The 22,820-nt window shown below is 42.7% G+C and overlaps 1 long non-coding RNA gene across 3 annotated transcripts in view; it reads right to left on the bottom strand.

Annotated features, from left to right (window-relative positions):
* Positions 1 to 22,820, bottom strand: part of LOC140716379 (uncharacterized) — a 75,575-nt gene that overhangs the window by 12,239 nt on the left and 40,516 nt on the right. The window contains exon 3 of one of the 3 annotated variants that reach the window (XR_012096288.1): positions 6,503 to 6,720. The exons of 1 other annotated variant lie outside the window; for it this stretch is intronic. This is a non-coding gene — a long non-coding RNA (uncharacterized lncRNA). Of the gene's footprint in view, positions 1 to 6,502; positions 6,721 to 14,212; positions 14,512 to 22,820 lie in introns of those variants that run through there. One more of the 3 variants, XR_012096286.1, reaches the window with a different exon arrangement.

Below are 22,820 nucleotides of genomic sequence, written 5' to 3'. Positions count from 1 at the left end.
CAAGTTGTCATATTCTTAGGTTCAGCAAAAGCTTACAAATTAGGTAAATTTAAGATCTGAGGAAAGGAAAGGTTGTATTCATCATACAATAGGTTAAATATTTGGCACATCATGGGCCAAAGTATCTGTATTCTTTATGTACCCCTCAAACTCCTTCAGCCTGTTCAGAATCAAGTTTAATTTCACTGGCAGCAGTACAATGCAATACATAATAATGAAAAACATTGAATTACTGTAAGTAAATTTATTAAATAGATAAATTAAATAAATAGTGCAAAAGTAGAATTTAAAAAGCAGTGAGATAGTGTTCATGGGGTCAATGTCCATTCAGGAATCAGACACTCTCTTGAGTGTGTGCCTTCAGGATTCTGTGCCTTCTCCCTGATGGTTAGCAATGAGAACAAGGCATGACCTAGGATGGGGACTACCTCTTTGAGGCATTGCTCTTTGAAGATGTTCTAGATACTATGGAGGCTAGTGCCCATAAATATACATCCCTCTGCAGCTTATTTCAATCCTGTGTAGTAGAAGCCCACCCACCACAATATCAGACGGTGATGTAGCCAGTTAGAATGCTCTCCAGAGTACATCTGTAGAAATTTGTGAGTGTCTTTGGTGGCATACCAAACTCATAATGAAATATAGCTGAAGTTGTGCCTTCTTTATAGCTGCTCTAGGATAGATCCTCAGAGATATTGACACCCAGGAACTCGAAGTTGCTCACTCTTTCCACTTCTCATCCCTCTATGAGGATTGGTGTGTGTTCCCTCATCTTACCCTTTCTGATATTTACCTAACTCTCCCTTAAAACTACCCAATACAGCTTTCAAAATCTTTTAGTGATATATTCCAGAGTCGTTACCCTCAGAGAAAAAAATACTTGTCTTAAATGGGTGACCCCTTATTTTTAAAGTGACTCTGTTCCAGATTCTATTATTTCCTTTCCATACTCACCATTAATATTCCTCAGAACTTTAGCTGAACTATTTACAATTGATTTATGTCTCTCCTTTAATAGACAGAGTACTCATTATGTGGTTTCAGCAGTATCCTCTAGAACTAAAACGAAACCTTTCCAATTTTGCATTATTCATTTTTCTCAGTAATAAATGAGAGCGTTATGTTAGCCATCCTAATTATTGACTTTAGATTCTTCAACATCTCACAACTCAGCAATCACAACCGTTACCTAGCCTTTTTTTTTAATTTGCATTTTCCTTTTTTATATTTTCCCCACATTATGCTCCATTGGCCAAATCTTTGCCAGCTCACTTAATTTATCTGACCTCTTTCTGACCTCTCTTTGCTCAATGAGCAAATCTAACACCCACAAGTTTGGTGCCTTCTATGAATGATAAAAAATTGAGGATGGAGAACCAATCTCTGTAGAACACCACCACCACTCGCTAACTCTTGACTTTCAGCAAGAGAGCCATTTATACTTACAGTATTTCCCATTATGGAGTCATGGAAAGATATAGCTCGCTGACTCCACACTGATCATCAGTCACCTATTTACATTAATCTGACATGGAACTCAACTACCCCCAGGTTCTACTACTCACCAACACAGTAAGGGAAATTTACAGTGGTTACGAATCTGCGCATCTACAGGATGTAGGACAAAACCTCCAATACAGGGAGAACAAGAACACACACACACACAGCACCTGAAGTCTGGATTGAATTTGTGTCTTGGGCATTATGAGATAACAACTCTACGGGCCACTGTATTGTGTTGTCAATGTCCTATGCACTCTAATAAGGTATTTCCTACACCATGAGCTTTCATTTTCCACAATAACTTTGATGTGGCACTTTTTCAAATGCCTAAGTTGTCCTCTTTATCCACAGATAATGCGAAGCAACGTATTTGGTGGAAAAGTGCAATGATGGAGGTTTTTCTAACATCATCTTCAGAATCCAATGTAGTCATTATTGAGAAAAGAAGAACATGACTGCATCAGGCAGGTATGATAAGCCAAAGGTAGTGTTAGAAAAGCCTTAGCCATTGCATTTTTCTAACACTTGTAATGATCTATTAGTTTGTAGGCAAGTGCTGCAAGGGGATAATCAAACCAAATCAGGGTAAAGGGGACTGTTCAATTGAGTGGAAGTAAAAATGAATTGGGACAGGTACACATTATGGTCATGAGTTCTGAAAGATTTATTGCCGGTATCATGCTGGGTTAAAGATACCTAAGGGCTTGAGAGGATCAGAGTAGGTAGGGAAGAATGTCATATGAATATGAAATATAGGGTGAAGAATATGTTTCTGGTGATGGAATATAATAAGCAAATGCGATTTAACAAGAAGGACCATAAAGGTAATAACCTCTGCTTTACTTTCTGAGCCTTTTGAATATTGAAAACTATGTTCCCCAAAGATTCAAGATTCAAAGTTGTTTATCACGTGTACATCAAACATACAGTGAAATGCATCGTTTGCGTTAACAGACAACACACCTAATGATGTGCTGGAGGCAATCCGCAAGTGTTGCCAGATTCCGGTGCCAACGTAGTATTCCCACAATGCCTGGCAGAACAACACAGAACACAATAAGCAACTAGACAACAACAGAAAAACAAGCCCATTCTTCCTAAACACACAGTCCCCCAACAACACCCAAAAACACTGAATTTGATCATGGATAAAAAGGAACTGTAGTCCAAAGGCAATGAGTCATTCATGTTATAGAGAGAGTTCGAGTATGCATGCGTTAGTGCAATGCACTAAGTTTGAATCTCACAATGCATTGAGAAAAGTGAATTGAGAAACGTTGGATAACTTGAATGTGATCGTAATCAGAGGTGGATTAAAGTTGTGAATGGAATCTTATGTGGACCTGCAGATTGAGATTTGTAGATTTAAAATAATAGTATGGGAGCATTAATCTGAAGAGAAAGTAATGAAATTCAATAGGAATTACTAAGTGAAGTATAGATATTATTCAAGATATGAACGTGATTGGAATGGACTAAGTGCACAACTGCAATTGTGCAGAAGTAATTAAAGTCAAATAAGGGAAAATAATACAAAGCATAAAAATCCATTTCTCTGAAGTGTGGAAAGATCTTAGCAGTTTGGACATATTGTAAACCTAAATGGGGGGGGGGGGGGGAGTGAGAGAAATTCCTTATTTTATTTAGAGATACAGTATGTAACAGGTCCTTCCTGCCCAACAAGCCACGCCATCCACCAATGTTACCTAGGATTTAACCCTAGACTAATCATGGACAATTTACAATGAGCAATTAACCTAACAACTGGCATAAACTAGTTAACCTTTCATCTGCTTGTGGTCATGTATGCCACAATTAATTAGTCACCCATATCTAGGGATCCCATTTTATATTACATAATAGAATTTCACAGTCAGTTTGAGAATAACAAATGTGAGGTGGAAACTGGAATGAGGACAACTCAATAGGCAAGAAGAGAATACAAGTCACCATATGGTACCAAGAAGTTGTTTTTATGTGACTAGGCAGCATCAAAATAGTTTTATGAGCAGTTTTTTAAATTTATTAAAGTTCTAAAATGTACCAAGAAGGATACAGATTGTCACTTGTGTTAACATTCAACAGCACACCAGATTCACATGGAAGTTTGAATTTGAAGGCAGAAGACAGGGTTAATGGTAGCAATCAGCAGTGTGGAGGAACAGAGGGACCATGGGGTCCACGTTCATAGATCCCTCAAAGCTGCCGCACAAATTGATAGGGTTGGTAAAAAGGAGCATGGTGTGTTGACCTTCATTAGTTGGCACAAGGTAATGTTGCAGCTCTATGATAGTTGTCTCATTATTGAGAAGAAGTAGAAGCTTCAGAGAAGAGGCGAACCCTTGATTAGAGAGCAGTCTGATGAGGATAGGTTGAGTAAGCTAGATCTTTTCTCTTTGGGGCAAAGGAAGATGAGAGACCACTTTATAGAAGTGTATAAGATTATAAGAGCCATAGATTGAGTGGATAGCCAGAGACTTTTTCCCAGGTCAGAACTGCTAAGACTAGGGGCCATAATTAGAAGGGGATATCAGAGGTAGATTTTTTACACAGAGAGTGGTGGGTGTGTGGAACACCCTGCCCGGGGGGGGGGGGGGGGGGGTATAGAGACAGATACATCAGCAGCTTTTAAGAAACTCTTACTTAGGTACATGGATGATAGAAGAATGGAGGGCTATGTAGGAGGGAAGGATTAGATTAATTTTAGAGTAAGTTAAAATGTGGGTATTATAGGCAAAGATCCAATACAGTGCTGTAGTGTTCTGTATTTAGATGTTAAGGGCTAATAGTACTGAGGAGGCAGAAGATTGGTAAACTGACAGAAAATAATAACAAAGATAGTTGGATCAATTTCAGGTTCACAGGCAGTGGGTATTTTAAAGAGTACTGCTGGGTCTTCAGCTATTAACAATATAAGTCAATGGCTTTAAGCAAGGAATTGTGAGTGTGGACAATTGGAGACGTTAGATGATTCACAGCAGCAGGAGAAGAAAGTAATGGAATTTTAAATGGTATAAGAATATTAAGTGTTGGTATTCATAAGAACCTGGATGTCCTTGTAAAAAGCACTCAAAGTTTCCAGACAGGTTAAGTATGCAATTACTAAGTGAAAATAGGCATTGATTTCAAGAATGAAGGAGTATAAAAAATACAAGTCTTGTTCTGGTCTGCTCTGTACTTAAATAAAAATACATCTGGAGTACTGTGTACAAGTTTAGTCTCCTTATTTAAGGAAAGATATATTTGCATCAGAGCTGCGTATTGATTTATTCCACACTGAAAGCATTATTTTATGAGAAAAGACTGGACATTTACTCTCTGCTGTTTAGAACAATGAAGTTATCTACATGAGACAAATTATTATGATGGGGTTGGACCTGGTAAATGTGAGAATGATGTGCCTGAATGATGTCAAGCAGGAGTGGCGTATCTGTCAGTCTTACAACTGAGATGAGAAGGAACTTCCTTCCTCAGACAACTGTGAATCGTTCTATTTTTCCACTTTAGTGAGCTGAATGAGGGCTGATATGGATTCTTGCAGTGTGGGAAATGCCAAGGTAATGGGAGACAAGCAGGAAAATAGACTGGAGACCAAGCTCAGATCACCATGGTGCAGCATGGCAAGGCATTAAGTTTTCTTTTTGAGAAAGAGCAGAGAAGTTGATTACACTTGATTATTCTGAGCAAAATTCTTTTTTAGTGTTGTCACACTCCATGACCCTGTGGCATCTGTTATCCCCTACTAAACACTGTTTGCAGGGCAAAGGCTAAGATAAAATCATCTCACCACTCTACCAAAGTGTGGGAATTTGTCTGAGTGGCTACAACTCCCTTTTAGTCACCTTGAACTATTTTTAAGGGGCTGCTGGTTCCTGACAAAGCTGGAAATATTTTTTGTGATTATTACCAGAAGTTTGCACCAAAACCTTTTCTACAGGTTCTTTGGCTCCTATATTGACTGCTTTTTGTCCCTTTCATAAGTGACTTTCAGTCCTGCTCTGTGTGAACTGAAATCTTGTTGATCCAAACTATGTTCGCAGATAGGTAGTATAGAAATTCAGGCATCATTCATCCCTACAGCTACATTGACAGGCACATCACTAGATTGCTTACTCATGATGTTAATAATTGCACCAATAATACAGCTAAAGTTTAAAACATACAGGCATAAATATTTATGTAGGAATGAATATGGTTCAGTCCACAATGTGATCAACAGCAGAGCCCTGTTACAAGTCACAAGTGAACTCGTTCATGTTTAAGCTGGTCAGATGACCGGGTAAATCTCTTGCCACACACAGAGCAGGTGAATGGCTTCTCTCCAGTGTGAGTGCGTTGGTGTGTCAACAGATCCTGTGTGCTTTTAAAGCTCTTCTCACACAGAGTGCACTTAAATGGTCTCTTGTCAGTGTGAACAAGTTGGTGTGTCAGACGATCCTTTGCAGTTTTAAAGCCCTTCTCACAGACAGAGCATTTAAAAGGTCTGTCATCAGCATGAACAAGTTGATGTCGCAGCAAGTTAGACGACCAAGAAAATCTCTTCCCACATACAGAGCAGGGGAAGGGCCGTTCACCAGTGTGAGTACGTTGATGTGTGAGGAGGTCGTTTTTACTTTTGTACTTCTTATCACACTCAGCACATTGGAATGGTCTCTCCTCTGTGTGAACTCGCTGGTGTGCGTGGAGCTTGGACGACTCTGTGAACTTCTTCCCACACAGGGAACAGGTAAATGGCCTCTCTCCTGTGTGAATACGTTGATGTGTCACAAGGCCAGATGATTTAGTAAACCCCTTGCCACACAAGGAGCATATAAAAGGCCTTTCCCCCGTGTGGCTGCGCCGATGTGTTTCTAACTGGGATGGGTAATTAAATCCCTTCCCACAGTCCCCACATTTCCATGGTTTCTCCGTGTTGCAGGTGTCACTGTTTTCCTCCAAACTTGAAGCTTCTTCCTCACACAGAACATGTGAATGGTATCTCCATGTTGTTAACAGTACTATGTTTTGGCAGGCTATGTAACTATCAGTCTTTTCCAAAGATGTTGATACTCTTGCTTCTTGGTGGTTTTCCACACACAGAGATTGAAATCTTCATCTACATGCAGATCAAACAAATATTTTTTCACCCACATTCAAAAGTCTGGTGAACAGAGCAAATGTCAGAATTTGATGTGATATCCTGCTGAGTTCTATCAGAAAATCCTCATGTCCAGAGCCCTGTAAAAAGAGCTTTAAAAAGTCACTAATGCAGGCAGAAGACTTCTCATCAATCAACCATAAAACCGTAAGAGATAGGAGTAGAATTGGACCATTTGGCCCATCGAATCTGATCTGTGATCAGCCATTCAATTTTATCATCCCTCTCAATCTCTTTCTCCTGCCTTCTCCCCATAATATTTGACACCTTTACTAATCAAGAACCTATCAATCTCTGCCCAATGACTTGGCCTCTACAACTGTCTCAGGCAATGAATTCCACAGATTCACCACCCCTCTGACTAAAAGTCACTAAGCATCAGTAAGACCAAAGAGCTGACTGTGGACTTCAGAAAGTGTAAGACAAGGGAACACAATCCAATCTTCATAGAGGGTTCTGAAATGGAGAGAGTGAGCAATTTCAAGTTCCTGGGTGTCAACATTTCTGAGGACCTAACCTGGACACAACATATAGATGCAACTATAAAGAAGGCATGACAGCAGCTATATCTCATTCAGAGTTTCAGGAGATTTGGTTTGTCAACTAAAATACCCGAAAACTTCTACAAATGTACTGTGGAGAGCATTTTGGTATGGGGGTGGGGGGGCTACTGCACAAGATTGAAATAAGTTGCAGAACCTTGTAAAATCAGTCATCTCCATCAAGGGTAGTAACCTCTGTAGTATCCAAGACATATTAAAGAAGCGGTGGCTTAGGAAGGGGGCATCCATCATTAAAGACCACCACCACCCAGGACATGCCCTCTTCTCATTGTTAGTCAGGAAGGAGGCACACACTCAGCGATTCAGGAACAGCTTCTTCCCCTCTGCAATCCAATTTCTAAATGGACATTGATCGATGAACACAACCTCACTATTTCTTTTCTTACTTTTCTTTCCACTACTTATTTTTAACGTAACTATTTAATAGACATACATATATATACTGACTGTAATTCAGTTTTTTCTCTATATTTATTTATCATGTATTTCATTGTACTGCTGCTGTAAAGTTAACGAATTTAATGACATATGCCGATGAAACAATGCCTTATTCTGATTCTGAAACAACTCCTCTTCACCTCTGTTCTAAAACCCCAATGTCATCATTGCATCATTTCTTCAGAATTTCCTAAATCTGTAAATTCGCCTGCTTATGTTGAAACTAAAAGCCTTGGGTCGAACCTTATCTGTGTATGTTCACCTTCTATAAATGTAACTGTGGGAGGAGATTATGAGCAGGCTATTATGCTCATTGAGCCCTTTGCACTATTCAGCTTTTAACATTTTGAATTGTGGTTTTAATTTCATGTTTCTTCAATGACTGCAAATGTCCCTGTGCATCTTGGGATTCTGTTGTGGCTGTACTCAGAGGAGGACTCATTCACTGAGCAGTATGAGTGGAGCTCAGAAATAAGAAATGTGAAGTGAGTCTGATGGAATTACAATTTAGGCGTCGCAACAGTCACTGGGAGATGGAGGAAGAGATATATCGAGGTATGATGGAAAGATGTTAAAGCAACGGGGTTGTTCTCGTGGATGATATTCATCTCCCTCAGACAGTTACAAAATGAATAAGAACCAATCTGAACACTGTAGGGACATACTAAATGGCGGAACTGCAAATAATGACATTGGGTAGCATCTGGGGAGTTAGTTGGCTCGTCCACATCTGACATACAGGATTTGCTTAAAGACCAAATGATAAGAATTCAGGAACAGGAAAGTGGTTATGAAATGTAATGAAAAAGTGAAAGGAGGCATATATACAGTGTTTCTAGGAAGCTAAATTCAGACAGAGCTCTTAAAGAGTATAAAGAACTCAAGTAGGGGATTAGGAGGGCCTAACAGGTCCATGAAATCTCCTTGACAAGTAGTTTTAAAGTGAATAAAGGCATTTTATGCATGGATTAAAAAACAAAAGAAAATCTTTGGAGAGGGTAGGCCCACTCATGGATAAAGAAGGGTGTTTATGCTTGGGGTCAGAGGATGTGGACAATATACTAAACAAGCATTTTGTTTTGGTATCTACCATGGGAAATGCCATGGAGGATAGTGAGAGCAGTGTAGGGTATGCTAACGTGATGGAGCATTTTGAGATCAAGAAGCAATAGTGCTGGGTCTCTTAAAGGGCACTGAGATGGAGAAATCACTAAGGCCTGGTCAGCTATATTGTGTTGCTAAGGACTTGATGAAGGTCTCTGTATCCTTACTAGAGCAAGGTCCTGAAGGACTGGAGGGTAGCCAGTGTTGTTCCATTGTTCACCATGGGAAAATAGAATAATCCGGAGGGCCTCACATCAATGGTAGGGAAGCTACTGGAGACGATTCTTAAGGATAGAGTTTATGCACAATTGGTAGAATAGGTAAAGTTAGCAGGATTCACTGAGTACCTACACTCCATCTACCAGAAAAAGCGGGATCTCCCATTTTAATTGCACTTTTCATTCCCATTCCGATATATCAATCCATGGCTTCCTCCACTGTCGTAATGAAGCCACACTCAGGTTGGAGGAACAACACCTTATATTCCGTCTGAGTAGCCTCCAACCTGATGGTATGAACATCGATTTCTCAAACTTCCAGTAATGCCCTCTCCACTTCACTATTCCCAATCCCCTTTTCCTCTCTTACCTTATCTCCTTGCCTGCCCATCTCCACCCTCTGGTGCTCCTCCCCCTTTTCTTTCTTCCATGGCCTTCTGTCCCCTCCTATCAGATTCCCCCTTCTCCAGCCCTGTACCTCTTTCACCAATCAACTTCCCAGCTCTTTACTTCACCACTCCCCCTCCCGGTTTCATCTATCACCTTGTGTTTCTCCCTCCCCTTCCTCCACCTTTCAACTCTATTCCTCATCTTTTTTGCTCCAGTCCTGCTACAGGGTCTCGGCCCAAAACAATGACTGTACTCTTTTCCATAGATGCTGTCTGGCCTGCTGAGTTCCTCCAGCATTTTGTGTGTGGTGCTTGGATTTCCAGCATCTGCAGATTATCTCTTGTTTGTGAATGGCTTTGTCCATGGCATGGTTTCCCAACCCTTTTTTTATGCTACCTACCCCTACCATTAACCAAGGGGTCCGTGGATTCCAGGTTGGCAACCCCTGGTCTGGGCAGTATCCTTGTAAATCTCCTTTTCAACCTTTCCAGCTTAGTGGTGACTCTCTTATAGCAGGATAACCACAATGGAACACAATATTCCAAATGCAACCTCATCGATTTCTTGGGCAACAGCAAAATAACATACCAACGTCCATACTCAGTGTCCTGACTGTAGAAGGTCAGAGTGACAAAACACTTCTCCACCACCCTGTCTGCCTGTGAGAATACTTCCAAGGAAATGTACTTACTTGTACTTTGTTCTACAACCACACGGTCCCTCCCAGTTTACCCACCCTCCTCCCCACTGCCTCATTATTCACTGTGAAAGTCCTACTCTCAACGGTCTTCCCAAAGTGAACCCCTCACGGTTATCCAAATTAATCCTACTTGCCAGTGTTCGGCCCATTTACCCAACTGATGATCACACTGTAATTCTGAGTACTATCTTAACTGTCAATAACACCACTTACTTTAGAGGTATTTGCAAGCTTACTGACATTATATATTCTCATACAAATCATTGATATAAATGACAAATAGCACTGTTCTCTAGGGAACACCACTAGTCATGGGTCTTCAATCCAAAAACCAATCACATAAAGGCACAACATGAACTATCGTCAAGTCTTTCAGCACTCCACTTGTCACTAACGATAAAGCATATATTACAATTACTTCTCTAACTTAGCACAGTGTCCTTGCATACATGTTACCTGCCTCCAGATATTTATCTCCTTCCAACATTTTAAGACATTCAGCATGTCCTTGCTGTATGACAGATTATCTCCAAGACATTCCCATTAACCATTTCAAGTTCTGAAGTTTTCATGCCTTTCTGCATGGAAAAAACGGATGAGAAATATTCACTGGTGTCAGTGTCCATCTCCTGACGGTCTACGAAAGGATTCCTACTTTGGTCTTTGAGGGGCTCTATTCTCTCTAGTTAATTTTTACCATTAGCATTTTCAGGGAATGACATGGAGTATAGTGGAATCAGTGCGGGACATTTTGACATTGAAAGCAGATGTGTGAGGCATGTATTATTTTATAACACTGAGCGACAGGTGCCTGGAATTGGCTGCCAAGGGTGGTGTTAGCAGATACTGTTAGACATACACGTGAATATGCAGAGAATGGTGAAGATCCAGGGCAGCACAGAAGCGTAGCGGTTAGAGCAACTCTTTATAGCCAGAAGATCAGGGTTCGATTGCTGATGTTGACTGTAAGGAGTTTGTACACTGTCCCCATGACCTCATGGGTTCCCTCCAACATTCCAAAGTTAGGGTTAGTGAGTTGTGAGCACGCTATGATGGCACCTGCAGGCTGGACAACATGATCTTTGCTGATTTAATTTGACACAAAAATAATGCTTTTCATGATGTACGCCATGACGCTGAACTCTTCTTCCGCCGGCTCCGTCTCCAAGCTTACTTCTTTGGCAAGGAACCCCCACCGATGACCCCTTCTCCCATCTTCAACCATCCTCCTCTTCATGGACACCCTGCTCTGGTCTTCTGCCTGCTCTGGATCTCTTTATTGCTAATTACTGATGGGACATCAACCATCTCGACTTCACCACACCGTGTTCCAATTCCAACCTCACTCCTTCCGAACGCTCTGCTCTCCGCTCCCTCCGCACCAATCCCAACCTCACTATAAAACCCGCTGATAAGGGGGGAGCTGTTGTAGTCTGGCGTACTGACCTCTACCTGGCTGAAGCACAGTGACAACTCTCTGATACCTCCTCTTATTTACCCCTTGATCATGACCCCACTAAGGAGCACAAGGCCACTGTCTCCTATACCATCACCAACCTTATCAGCTCTGGGGATCTCCCATTCACAGCCACCAACCTCATAGTTCCCACACCCCGCACTTCCCGTTTCTACCTCCTACCCAAGATCCACAAACCTACCTGTCCAGGTAGACCCATTGTCTCAGCTTGTTCCTGCCCCACCGAACTCATATCTGCATACCTTGATACTGTTTTATTCCCCCTTGTTCAATCCCTTCCCACCTATATTTGCGACACTTCTCATGCTTTGAATTTTTTCAATGATTTTAAGTTCCCTGGACCCCATCGCCTTATTTTCACCATGGACGTCCAGTCCCTATATTCCTCCATCCCTCAAGAAGGAAGGTCTCAAAGCTTTTCGCTTCTTTTTGGATTCCAGACCTAACCAATTGTGGTGTTTAAGAAGTTTTTAGATAGAGACATGAACGTGCAGGGAATGAAGAGATATACCCATCTCATGCTTGCAGGAGAGATTTGGCATTGTTTTCAGCATAGACAACATAGGTTGAAAGACAAGTTCCTGTTGCTGTGCTATTTTATGTTCTAAGTCTGGCAGTTCACCCCTTTTATCCCAGTGGTGAAATACTTCCACCATGTACCTCTCCATCTCATATGCCTCCCACTCCTCAAAGATATTCAGGAAGCTGTTTCCAGACCACTTCAAATCAATTTCTGCTTCAGTAAAATAAGCCATACTTCAATTAACTCAAGGAAATACCGAATTATGATTGTCATAATTCTATTCATACATCTTCCACTTGCCCCGTTTCATTCCCAAAATACAAATCCATAATTAAATCAACTTTGTTGCACTTGCTGCATTCTGGTGAAAAACATTCATCAGTCAGTTGGCACTTCTATACATCATTTTCTATTCTACCCTGTGCTTTCACACTTTATTGGAAATTTACTATGCAAAAATTAGTTCTGGTCTTCCTTGGACTGTTTAACTCATGAAGCCTCATTTAATTTTCCTTCCAGCATTTCATGCCTTCACATTGCTGTGTTAGTTTCCTTAACCAACATTAACACCATTACCTCATTATACCCTGCTTCATTCAAATTGGATAATTTAGCCAATTAACACATCAATAAGTCTTTGGAATGTGGCAGGAAATTGTAGAACCCTGCTGTTGTTTATTGATTACAGCTCAGTATTAAACATCATCATACCTGGAGCTTAGGAGGGATAATGGTGCCTAACGGCGACTCCTTTGCTTGCATGCCATCTTGGACAATGTCTCCCATCCACTCCATAATGTACTGGTTAGGCACAGGAGTACGTTCAGCCAGAGACTCATTCCACCAAGATGCAACACTGAGCGTCATAGGAAGTCATTCCTGCCTGTGGCCATCAAACTTTACAATTCCTCCCTCGGAGTGTCAGACACCCTGAGCCAATAGGCTCGTCCTGGACTTATTTCCACTTGGAATAATTTACTTATTATTATTTAATTATTTATGATTTTATATTGCTATATTTCTACACTATTCTTCGTTGGTGCGACTGTAACGAAACCGAATTTCCCTCGGGATCAATAAAGTATGTCTGATTCTGATTCTGTCTGATCTTCAGAAACAGCTCTATTTCCACCTTTAATATCTTTATTTTTCCCATTCAGGGTTCTTTTGAAGACCCTGACCTGGAGGTGCACATAGGCTTCGGTTCTTTGCGGGAATGGGACCCATTCTCGGGGTTCCACGACTGGCTGTTATTAGATATGCCAAGGGTTTGGCCTGAGAGTCTCGATCGTGTTCAGAAGCCCAAGATCACGGGGCTCCGGAGACCAGCGGATCAAGGGTCGGTGTCACGGCAGGAGACTCGTGTATCGTCGTGAAGGCCGGAAAATCTTTCACTGTGGACCCAGGCGAGTCTGTGCATGTGCAGGAAAGAAAGGCAGATGGTAGTTTGCCTCCCAGGTGCTAGGGTCTGGGATGTTTCTTGAAGTGGGAAGGAGAATAGCCAGAGGTCATGGAACGTATTGGTACCAATGACATTCGTAGGAAAAGGGAGGAGGTCCTGAAAACAGGCTACAGGGAGTTAGGGAGGAAGTTGAGAAGCAGGACCTCAAAGGTAGTAACCTTGGGATTACTGCCTGTCCCACGTGACAGTGAGTATAAGAATAGGTTGAGGTGGAGGATAAGTGCGTGGCTGAGGGATTGGAGCAGGGGGCAAGGATTCAGTTTTCTGGATCATTGAGTCCTCTTCTGGGGCTAAGAATGAAATTAGGAGAGCCAGAAGGGGCTATGAGAAGGCCTTGGTGGACAGGTTTAAGGAAAACCCCAAGGCATTTTACAAGTATGTGAAGAGCAAGAGGATAAGATGTGAGAGAATAGGACCAATCAAGAGTGACAGTGGAAAAGTGTGTATGGAACTGGAGGAGATGTCAGAGGTACTTTGCTTCAGTATTCACTACGGAAATCATTAGGGTTTTTTAAGAGACTCCTGGATGGATACATAGAGCTTAGAAAAATAAAGGGCTATGGGTAAGGTAAGGACATGTTCAGCACAGCTTTGTGGGCCTGTATTGTGCTGTAGGTTTTCTATGTTTCATACACTTCCTGACACTGTATTCCATCTGTCACTTCTTTACTTTATTGTCACCAAACAATTGATACTAGAGTGTACAATCATCACAGCGATATTTGATTTTGCGCTTCGCGCTCCCTGGAGTACAAATCAATAGTAAATACAGTCGGCCCTCCTTATCCATGAGGGATTGGTTCCGGGACCCCTCGCGGATACCAAAATTCACGGATGCTCAAGTCCCTTATTCAACCTGTCTCAATGCGGTGGACCTTAGGACCCAGCGGAACCCAATACCTTATTTGACCTGTCTCAGCGTGGTGGACATTTGGACCCAGCGGCAGAGATTTGAAACCGCAGTGTTTCTGTTCACGAAAATAATCACGATAATGACTGAAAATAAAGTGGAAATAATAAAGTGATCAGAAAGAGGTGAAACGCCATCGGTCAATGGAAAAGCGTTAGGCTTCGTCAGTCAACGATCGGAACAATTTTAAAGGATAAAGTGAGAAAGGCTGTGCCCCGATGAAAGCTACAATTATTACTAAGCAACGTAGTCATTTAATTTTTGGGGTTTAGGGTTTTTGATCCTCCACATCAATCTGGCACGGTGGAGAGCGCACTCGATAGCGATCTGTCACTAGATCAAACTCGGGAACTTCCCGAGCCTGGCGCTGAAACATACGTTCTTAAATGTTTTATATGCATAGAAAGGTAAAATATATACTATATGCGAATGCAAACGTTTGACTGACACTAAATAATACCGGATGTACTTGTTCCGACTTACTTAGTAGGAGAACTTGCGATTTTTTTCGATCCCAATCCACGATAACCCACGCACATCCTCCCGTATACTTTAAATCATCTCTAGATTACTTATAATACCTAATACAATGGAAATGTTATGTAAAATAGTTGTTATACTGCATTGTTTTGGGAATAATGACAAGAAAAAAAGTCTGTACATGCTTGAACAACAAGTGCTGGAAGAGCACTTCCGGGTTTTCGTGATTCGCGGTTGGTCGAATTCGCGGATAAGGAGGGCCGACTGTGTAGTAAAATTTTAAATAGAAAAGGGAAAGTAAGGTAGTGCAAGTCAGGTCCGGATATTTGGAAGGTACGGCCCAGATCCGGGTCAGGATCCGTTCAGCAGTCTTATCACAGTTGGAAAGAAGCTGTTCCCAAATCTGGCCGTACGAATCTTCATGCTCCTGTACCTTCTCCCAGAGGGAAGTGGGACAAAAAATGTGTTGGCTGGGTGAGTCGTGTCCTTGATTATCCTGGCAGCACTGCTCGGACAGCGTGCGGTGTAAAGTGTGTCCAAGGATGGAAGATTGGTTTGTGTGATGTGCTGGGCTATGTTCACGATCTTCTGCAGCTCCTTCAGGTCTTGGACAGGACAACTTCCATACCAGGTTGTGATGCACCCTAGAAGAATGCTTTCTACGGTGCATCTATAAAAATTAGTGAGGGTTTTAGGGGACAGACCAAATTTCTTCAGCTTTCTCAGGAAGTAAAGGCGCTGGTGGGCCTTCTTGGCAGTAGACTCTGCTTGGTTAGACCAAGTCAGATCATTTGTGATATTCACCCCAAGGAATTTAACGCTTTTGACCTGTTCCACCTGCGCATCACCAATGTAGAGTGGGGTCGTGCGGTCCGCTACTCCTTCTGAAGTCAACAACCAATTCCTTCATCTTGCTGACGTTGAGGGATAGGTTATTGTCTTCGCACCATGCCACCAGGTTCTTAATTTCCTCCCTGTACTCAGACTCATCATTACCCAAGATGCGGCCTACAATTTGTGGTGTCATCAGCAAACTTATATATTGAGTTTGATGGAAACTTGGCTACACAATCATGGGTGTACAGTGAGTACAGCAGGGGTTGAGTACACAGTCTTGTGGGGCACCGGTGCTCAGAGTGATTGTAGAGGAGAGCTTGTCCCCTATTTTTACAGCCTGGGTCTTGTCTGTGAGGAAGTTGAAGATCCAGCTGCAGATCTGAGTGCTAAGACCCAGGTTCCGGAGCTTAGGAATCAGTTTATTTGGAATGATTGTATTAAAGGCAGAGCTGTAGTCAATGAAAAGGAGCCTTACATATGTGTCTTTGTTCTCCAGATGGTCCAAGGAGGAATTTAGTGCCAGAGAGATGGCATCTGCCATTGACCTGTTGCTCCGATAGGTGAATTGCGAAGTGTTGAGGTTAACCAGTAGGCTATGGTTGATGTGTGCCATAACCAATCGCTCGAAGCACTTCATAGCAATTGATGTCAGAGCCACAGGTCAATAGTCATTCAGACATGCCACCTTACTCCTCTTCAGCACCAGGATTATCATTGCCTTCCTAAAACATGAGGGGATCTTAGACTGAAGCAGGGAGCAGTTGAAGATGTCAGCAAACACTCCAGCTAGCTCACTTGCACAGGCCCGGAGAACCCATCCCAGGACACCATCTGGGCCCGTCGCCTTCCTTGGATTTATCTTCAGGAAGGCCCTTCTTACGTTCTTTGCCCATTCTCCTAATATGTCTAAGTCTTTCTGTAGCCTTACCTGCCCCTCCACCTACCTTCATACTGTTTACTAACTTTTTAACAAAGTCATCAATTCCATCATCTAATTCATTGACAAATAACATTAAAAGAATTGGTCCCAACACTGATGCCTGTAAACACCACCCGTCACCAGCATCCAGCCAGAAAAGACACCCTGTATTCTCACTCCTTGCCTCCTGCCCATCAGCCACTGCATTATCCATGCTAGAATCTGTTCTGTAAAACTATGGGCTCATAGCTTGTAAAGCAGCCTCATGTGCGGCACTTTGTCAAAGGCTTTCTAAAACTCAAAGAACACAAGATCAACCCATTCTCCTTTATCTATCCTGCTTTTTATTTCTTCAAATAATTCAAACAGATTTATCAGGCAAAAATTTCCCTTTAGGAAACCATGCTGACTATGGCCTATTTTATCACGTGCATTCAAGTACCCTTCCTTAATTATTGATCCAACATCTTCCCAAACACTGAGGTCAGACTAACTGTCTAATAATTTCCTTCCTTTTGCCTCCCTCCCTTCTTGAAGACTGGAATGACATTTGCAATTTTCCAGTCTTCCAAAACCACTCCAGCATCTAGTGATTCTTAAAAGATCATTTCTAATGCCTCCACTATCTCTTCAGCCAGCTCCTTCAGAACTCTGGGGAGTGCACCATCTGGTCCAGGTGACTTACCTAGCTTCAGACCTTTCCGTTTCCCAAGAACTTTCTCTCTAGTTATGGTAACTTCACACACTTTATGCCCCCTAACGCCTGCAACTTCCATCACACTGCTAGTGTTTTCCACAGTGAATAATGGTTTCCATCACACTGCTAGTGTTTTCCACAGTGAATAATGGTTTCCATCACACTGCTAGTGTTTTCCACAGTGAATAATGGTTTCCATCACACTGCTAGTGTTTTCCACAGTGAATAATGGTTTCCATCACACTGCTAGTGTTTTCCACAGTGAATAATGGTTTCCATCACACTGCTAGTGTTTTCCACAGTGAATAATGGTTTCCATCACACTGCTAGTGTTTTCCACAGTGAATAATGGTTTCCATCACACTGCTAGTGTTTTCCACAGTGAATAATGGTTTCCATCACACTGCTAGTGTTTTCCACAGTGAATAATGGTGCAAAATACTTATTCAGTTCATCTGGCATTTTGTTGTCCTCTCCAGCATCATCTTACAACAGTCTGATATTCACTCTCGCCTCTCTTTTACACTTAATATGTAACTGAAGAAATTTTTGATATCCTGTTTAATATTATTGGCCAGCATACTTTCGTATTCCATCATAACCTTCTTAATGACTTTTTACGTGCCTTCCTGTTGGTTTTAGAAAGCTTCCCAATCCTCTAAATTCCCACTAATTTTTGGTCTATTATATGCCCTCACTTTGGCTTCTATGTTGGCTTTGACTTCTCTTGTTAGCCATGGTTACGTCATCTTTCCTTTAGAATACTTCTTCCTTTTTGGGGTGTATATATCCTATGCCTCCCAAATTGCTTCCAGAAATCACAGCCATTGCTTCTCTGCTGTCATCTTTGCCAGTGCTCTTTTCCAATCAATTCTGGCCAATACTTCTCTCATGCCATTGTAATACCCTTTAGTCCACTGTAATACTGATGCATCTGACTTAAGCTTCTCCTTCTCAAATTTCAGGGTAAATTTTATCATGTTATGATCACTTTCACCTAAGGGTTCTTTTACCTCAAGCTCTCTAATCCATTCTGGTTCATTGTACAACACCCAATCCAGAATACCTGATCCTCGCAGGGGTGTCAAACTCATTTTAGGTCACAGGCCGGATTGAGCAAAATGCAGCTTCATGCGGGCCGGATCAGTCGGACGCGTGCGAACGCAGCTTTCGTTGCCTCCGTTTTTTCAGCCTGCTCTCATGTGTCTCAGTCTCTGCTATAACTACAAAGTGTTTCACTTTACAAATTCCGTTTCTTATGAAGAAGACTGCCGAGCAAGACTGCCGAATAAACACTAAAAACCCTGAAAACCTGGTACCTGAATAAACTCAGCATTAGCCATATCATACGCCATAGGCGCTTCGATTACTGGGGCCAGCTTTAATAGTAATTAGATATTATCTCGCGGGCCAAAGATAATTCCACCGCGGGCCGGATTTGGCCCGTGGGCCTTGAGTTTGACATATATGCTCTAGTGGGCCCAATAACGAGTTACTCTAAAAAAGCCACCACCTAGGCACTCTAGATAGATAGATACTTTATTCATCCCCATGGGGAAATTCAACTTTTTTCCAATGTCCCATACACTTGTTGTAGCAAAACTAATTACATACAATACTTAACTCAGTAAAAAATATGATATGCATCTAAATCACTATCTCAAAAAGCATTAATAATAGCTTTTAAAAAGTTCTTAAGTCCTGGCGGTAGAATTGGAAAGCCTAATGGCATTGGGGAGTATTGACCTCTTCATTCTGTCTGAGGAGCATTGCATCGATAGTAACCTGTCGCTGAAACTGCTTCTCTGTCTCTGGATGGTGCTATGTAGAGGATGTTCAGAGTTATCCATAATTGACCGTAGCCTACTCAGCGCCCTTCACTCAGCTACCGATGTTAAACTCTCCAGTACTTTGCCCACGACAGAGCCCGCCTTCCTTACCAGCTTATTAAGACGTGAGGCGTCCCTCTTCTTAATGCTTCCTCCCCAACACGCCACCACAAAGAAGAGGGCGCTCTCCACAACTGACCTATAGAACATCTTCAGCATCTCACTACAGACATTGAATGACGCCAACCTTCTTAGGAAGTACAGTCGACTCTGTGCCTTCCTGCACAAGGCATCTGTGTTGGCAGTCCAGTCTAGCTTCTCGTCTAACTGTACTCCCAGATACTTGTAGGTCTTAACCTGCTCCACACATTCTCCATTAATGATCACTGGCTCCATATGAGGCCTAGATCTCCTAAAGTCCACCACCATCTCCTTGGTCTTGGTGATATTGAGACGCAGGTAGTTTGAGTTGCACCATATCACAAAGTCCTGTATCAGTTTCCTATACTCCTCCTCCTGTCCATTCCTGACACACCCCACTATGGCCGTGTCATCAGCGAACTTCTGCACATGGCAGGACTCCGAGTTATATTGGAAGTCTGATGTGTACAGGGTGAACAGGACCGGAGAGAGTACGGTTCCCTGCGGCGCTCCTGTGCTGCTGACCACCGTGTCAGACCTACAGTCTCCCAACCGCACATACTGAGGTCTATCTGTCAAGTAGTCCACTATCCAATCCACCATGTGAGAGTCTACTCCCATCTCCGTTAGTTTGTGCCTTAAGATCTTGGGCTGGATGGTGTTAAAGGCACTAGAGAAGTCAAGGAATGTAATCCTCACAGCACAACTGACCCCATCTAGGTGAGAGAGTGATTTGTGCAGCAAATACGTGATAGCATCCTCCACTCCCACCTTCTCCTTATACGCAAACTGAAGAGGATCCTGGGCGTGCCTGGTTTGTGGCCTCAGATTCTGTATTATCAGCCGCTCCATGGTCTAGCACTCTTCCTGTTATCCACCCCAACCTAATATTCCCGATCTACCTGCATTTTGAAGACCCCATGACTATTGTAACATTCCCCTTTTAGCATGCATTTTCTATCTCCCATTGTAATTTGTAGGCCACATCCACTGTTTGGGGGTCTGTATACAACTCCCATCAGGGTCTTTTTACACTTGCAGTTCTTCAGTTCTATCCTCAATGATTTCTGTCCATCTATCAGTCTGACTATCTAGTCAGAAGGTGTCTATCCACCTTCTGACTTCATGTCACCTCTAATTTGATTTCATTTTTTTACCAATAGAGCAACACCACCTCCTCTGCCTTCCTGCCCAACCTTTCAATACAATGTACGTCCTTGGACATTAAGCTTCCAGCTATAATCTTTCAGCCATGATTCAGTGATGCCGACAACATCATATCTACTAATCTGCAACTGTGCTGTGCACAGTCAGATACAGCACCTTCAGTCCTCTATTCACCCTTTTTGATTTTGTCCGCCTTTTACGTTGCAACTCATCCTGTTGACTGCAATTTTGCCCTATCAACAGCCTCTCCGCACCTCACATTGCCTCTGTTTGTAAACCAGGTACCTCATCTTCAGCACTATTATCCACCTTTCCTACAATACTTCTTGCAATGATGCTCAACCTTTTGATTCCTAACTTTGTCTGAGATCTTTATCATCATCTGCCTCCACAACCTCTCCACTAATTGTTCTGGCACTCTGGTTCCCATCCCCCTACAGCTCTAGTTTAAATGCCACTATGCAGCATGAACTAATCTTCCCTCTAGAATATTAGTCCCCCTCTAGTTCAGGTGCAAACCGACCCTTCTGTACAAGTCCCATCTTTCCAATGATATAAAAATTTTATGCCCTCCCTCCTACACTAACTTAGCACCTAGCTCCCTGAACTGCCTCTGCAGAACCTCATCACTCGTCCTACCCATGCCATTGGTATCTACATGGACCACAACTTCTGGCTGTTCACCCTGCCACTTAAGAATGCTGAGGACGCGAACTGAGATACCCCAAACCCTGACACCCGGGAGGCAACATACCATCCAGGAATCTCGTTCTCACCCACAGAACCTTCTGTCCACTCCCCTGGCTAACGAATACCCTATCACCAAAGTGCACCTCTTCTCCTCCCCTCTCTTCTGAGTCACAGAGGCAGACTCAGTGCCAGTGACCCCACCACTATGATTCTCCTCTGTTAGGTCACCTCCCCAATGGCATCCAAAGTGATATACTGTCCCTGTTGTTAAGGGGGATGGCCACAAGGGTACTCTGCACTGGTTCCTTAACCCCTTTTTCCTTCCTGACTGTCACCCAGTTTCCTGTGTCCTGGGTGTAGCTACCTCTCCAGATGTTCTATCTATTACCCCTTTAGTCTCCCAAATGATCCGGAGTTCATTCAGCTCTAGCTCCAACTCCTTAACACAGTTTGTGAGAAGCTGCAGCTGGATGCTCTTCTCGCAGTTGTAGTCGTCAGGGACCCTGAAAGTCACCCGGCCTTCCCACATCCCACAGGAGAACCATTTCAGTATCCTCGTGTCCTAGCTGAGCAGCTAGAAAGAAGGAAAAAAAAGCAACTTGAGCTTTGCTTTCTCTAAGTGAAGCCTCTCTTTGCTAAAGCTTCAAAGGGCTGAAGCCTCAAGATCACCACTCTGACTATGCCCACTCAGACGATGGCTGCTGTGCTTGCCCTACCTTCCTTTAACTTGCTCTTACTAATCAATCTTAAATGCCAAATGGTCACTATTCAAAGCTCTATTGCACTGCTGCATCCTGCTACTGCCTTTTATAGTTGGACAGTGGACCTGATTAAAGTCCACTCCTCTCCAAACTTTCGATGTCTGGATAGTCAAAGCTCTATATATGTTTGTTCTTCACATGCTATGTGCATTGTAACAGGACCTCCCCTACAGCTGACCCCTGACAGGCCTGGCTGCTCAGAGAAGTGATGGTAGTCATGGATGAGAGCTGGATCCAAGATGTCCCTTTCAGGAACCCAGCACCGTCCCTTGGGTTCAAATCCAAGAGGGTGGAGGAGCCCCTGAAGTTGGGTGAGGGGCTCCTTGTTCCAGGCAAATAGTGTTAGACTTCCTTAGCCATTCCAGGCTCTCTGTATCTCCTAATCTCCTTCTAATGAACTTGAGGGTTCTGGTGACCCCTGGGTAAGCAGTCATTCTAGATGCATATCTCCGTTGAAATGCTAAAACCTGACAGAACTAGGAACGAGCAGATTCTTATGCATCTCCCCTTGCACCTGAGCCTTGTGAACAAGTGTGTCAATGCTCTAATGAATTGATGCTATTGTCTTAGCTTGGGGCAAAATAGCGGTAGCCTGCTCATCTATTCTCAGTTCATCGAACTAGCAAGGCATCCAATTTTTAATTCTTTGACCTTGGTCAATAGGTCTGAACAAGGTTGAACCAGTTAAACAAAAGAGACCACCTGCCCTGCCTGGAGTTCTGTCTTTTGGCCTCCTGAATATAAACCAGGTTTTTGTGGTCTGTACGGATAATAAAATGGTTCTTTGCCCCCTCAAGCCAGTGACACTATTCCTCCAATTTTGACCACAAGCAGCTCTCTGTTTCCAATGTCATAGTTCACATAAGGTGGGGAT

This window comes from Hemitrygon akajei, chromosome 25 (assembly GCF_048418815.1).
Source record: "Hemitrygon akajei chromosome 25, sHemAka1.3, whole genome shotgun sequence".
Lineage (NCBI taxonomy): Eukaryota > Metazoa > Chordata > Chondrichthyes > Myliobatiformes > Dasyatidae > Hemitrygon > Hemitrygon akajei.
Note: the sequence above shows the minus strand (reverse complement) of the source record. Positions and strands in the feature narration are given on the sequence as shown.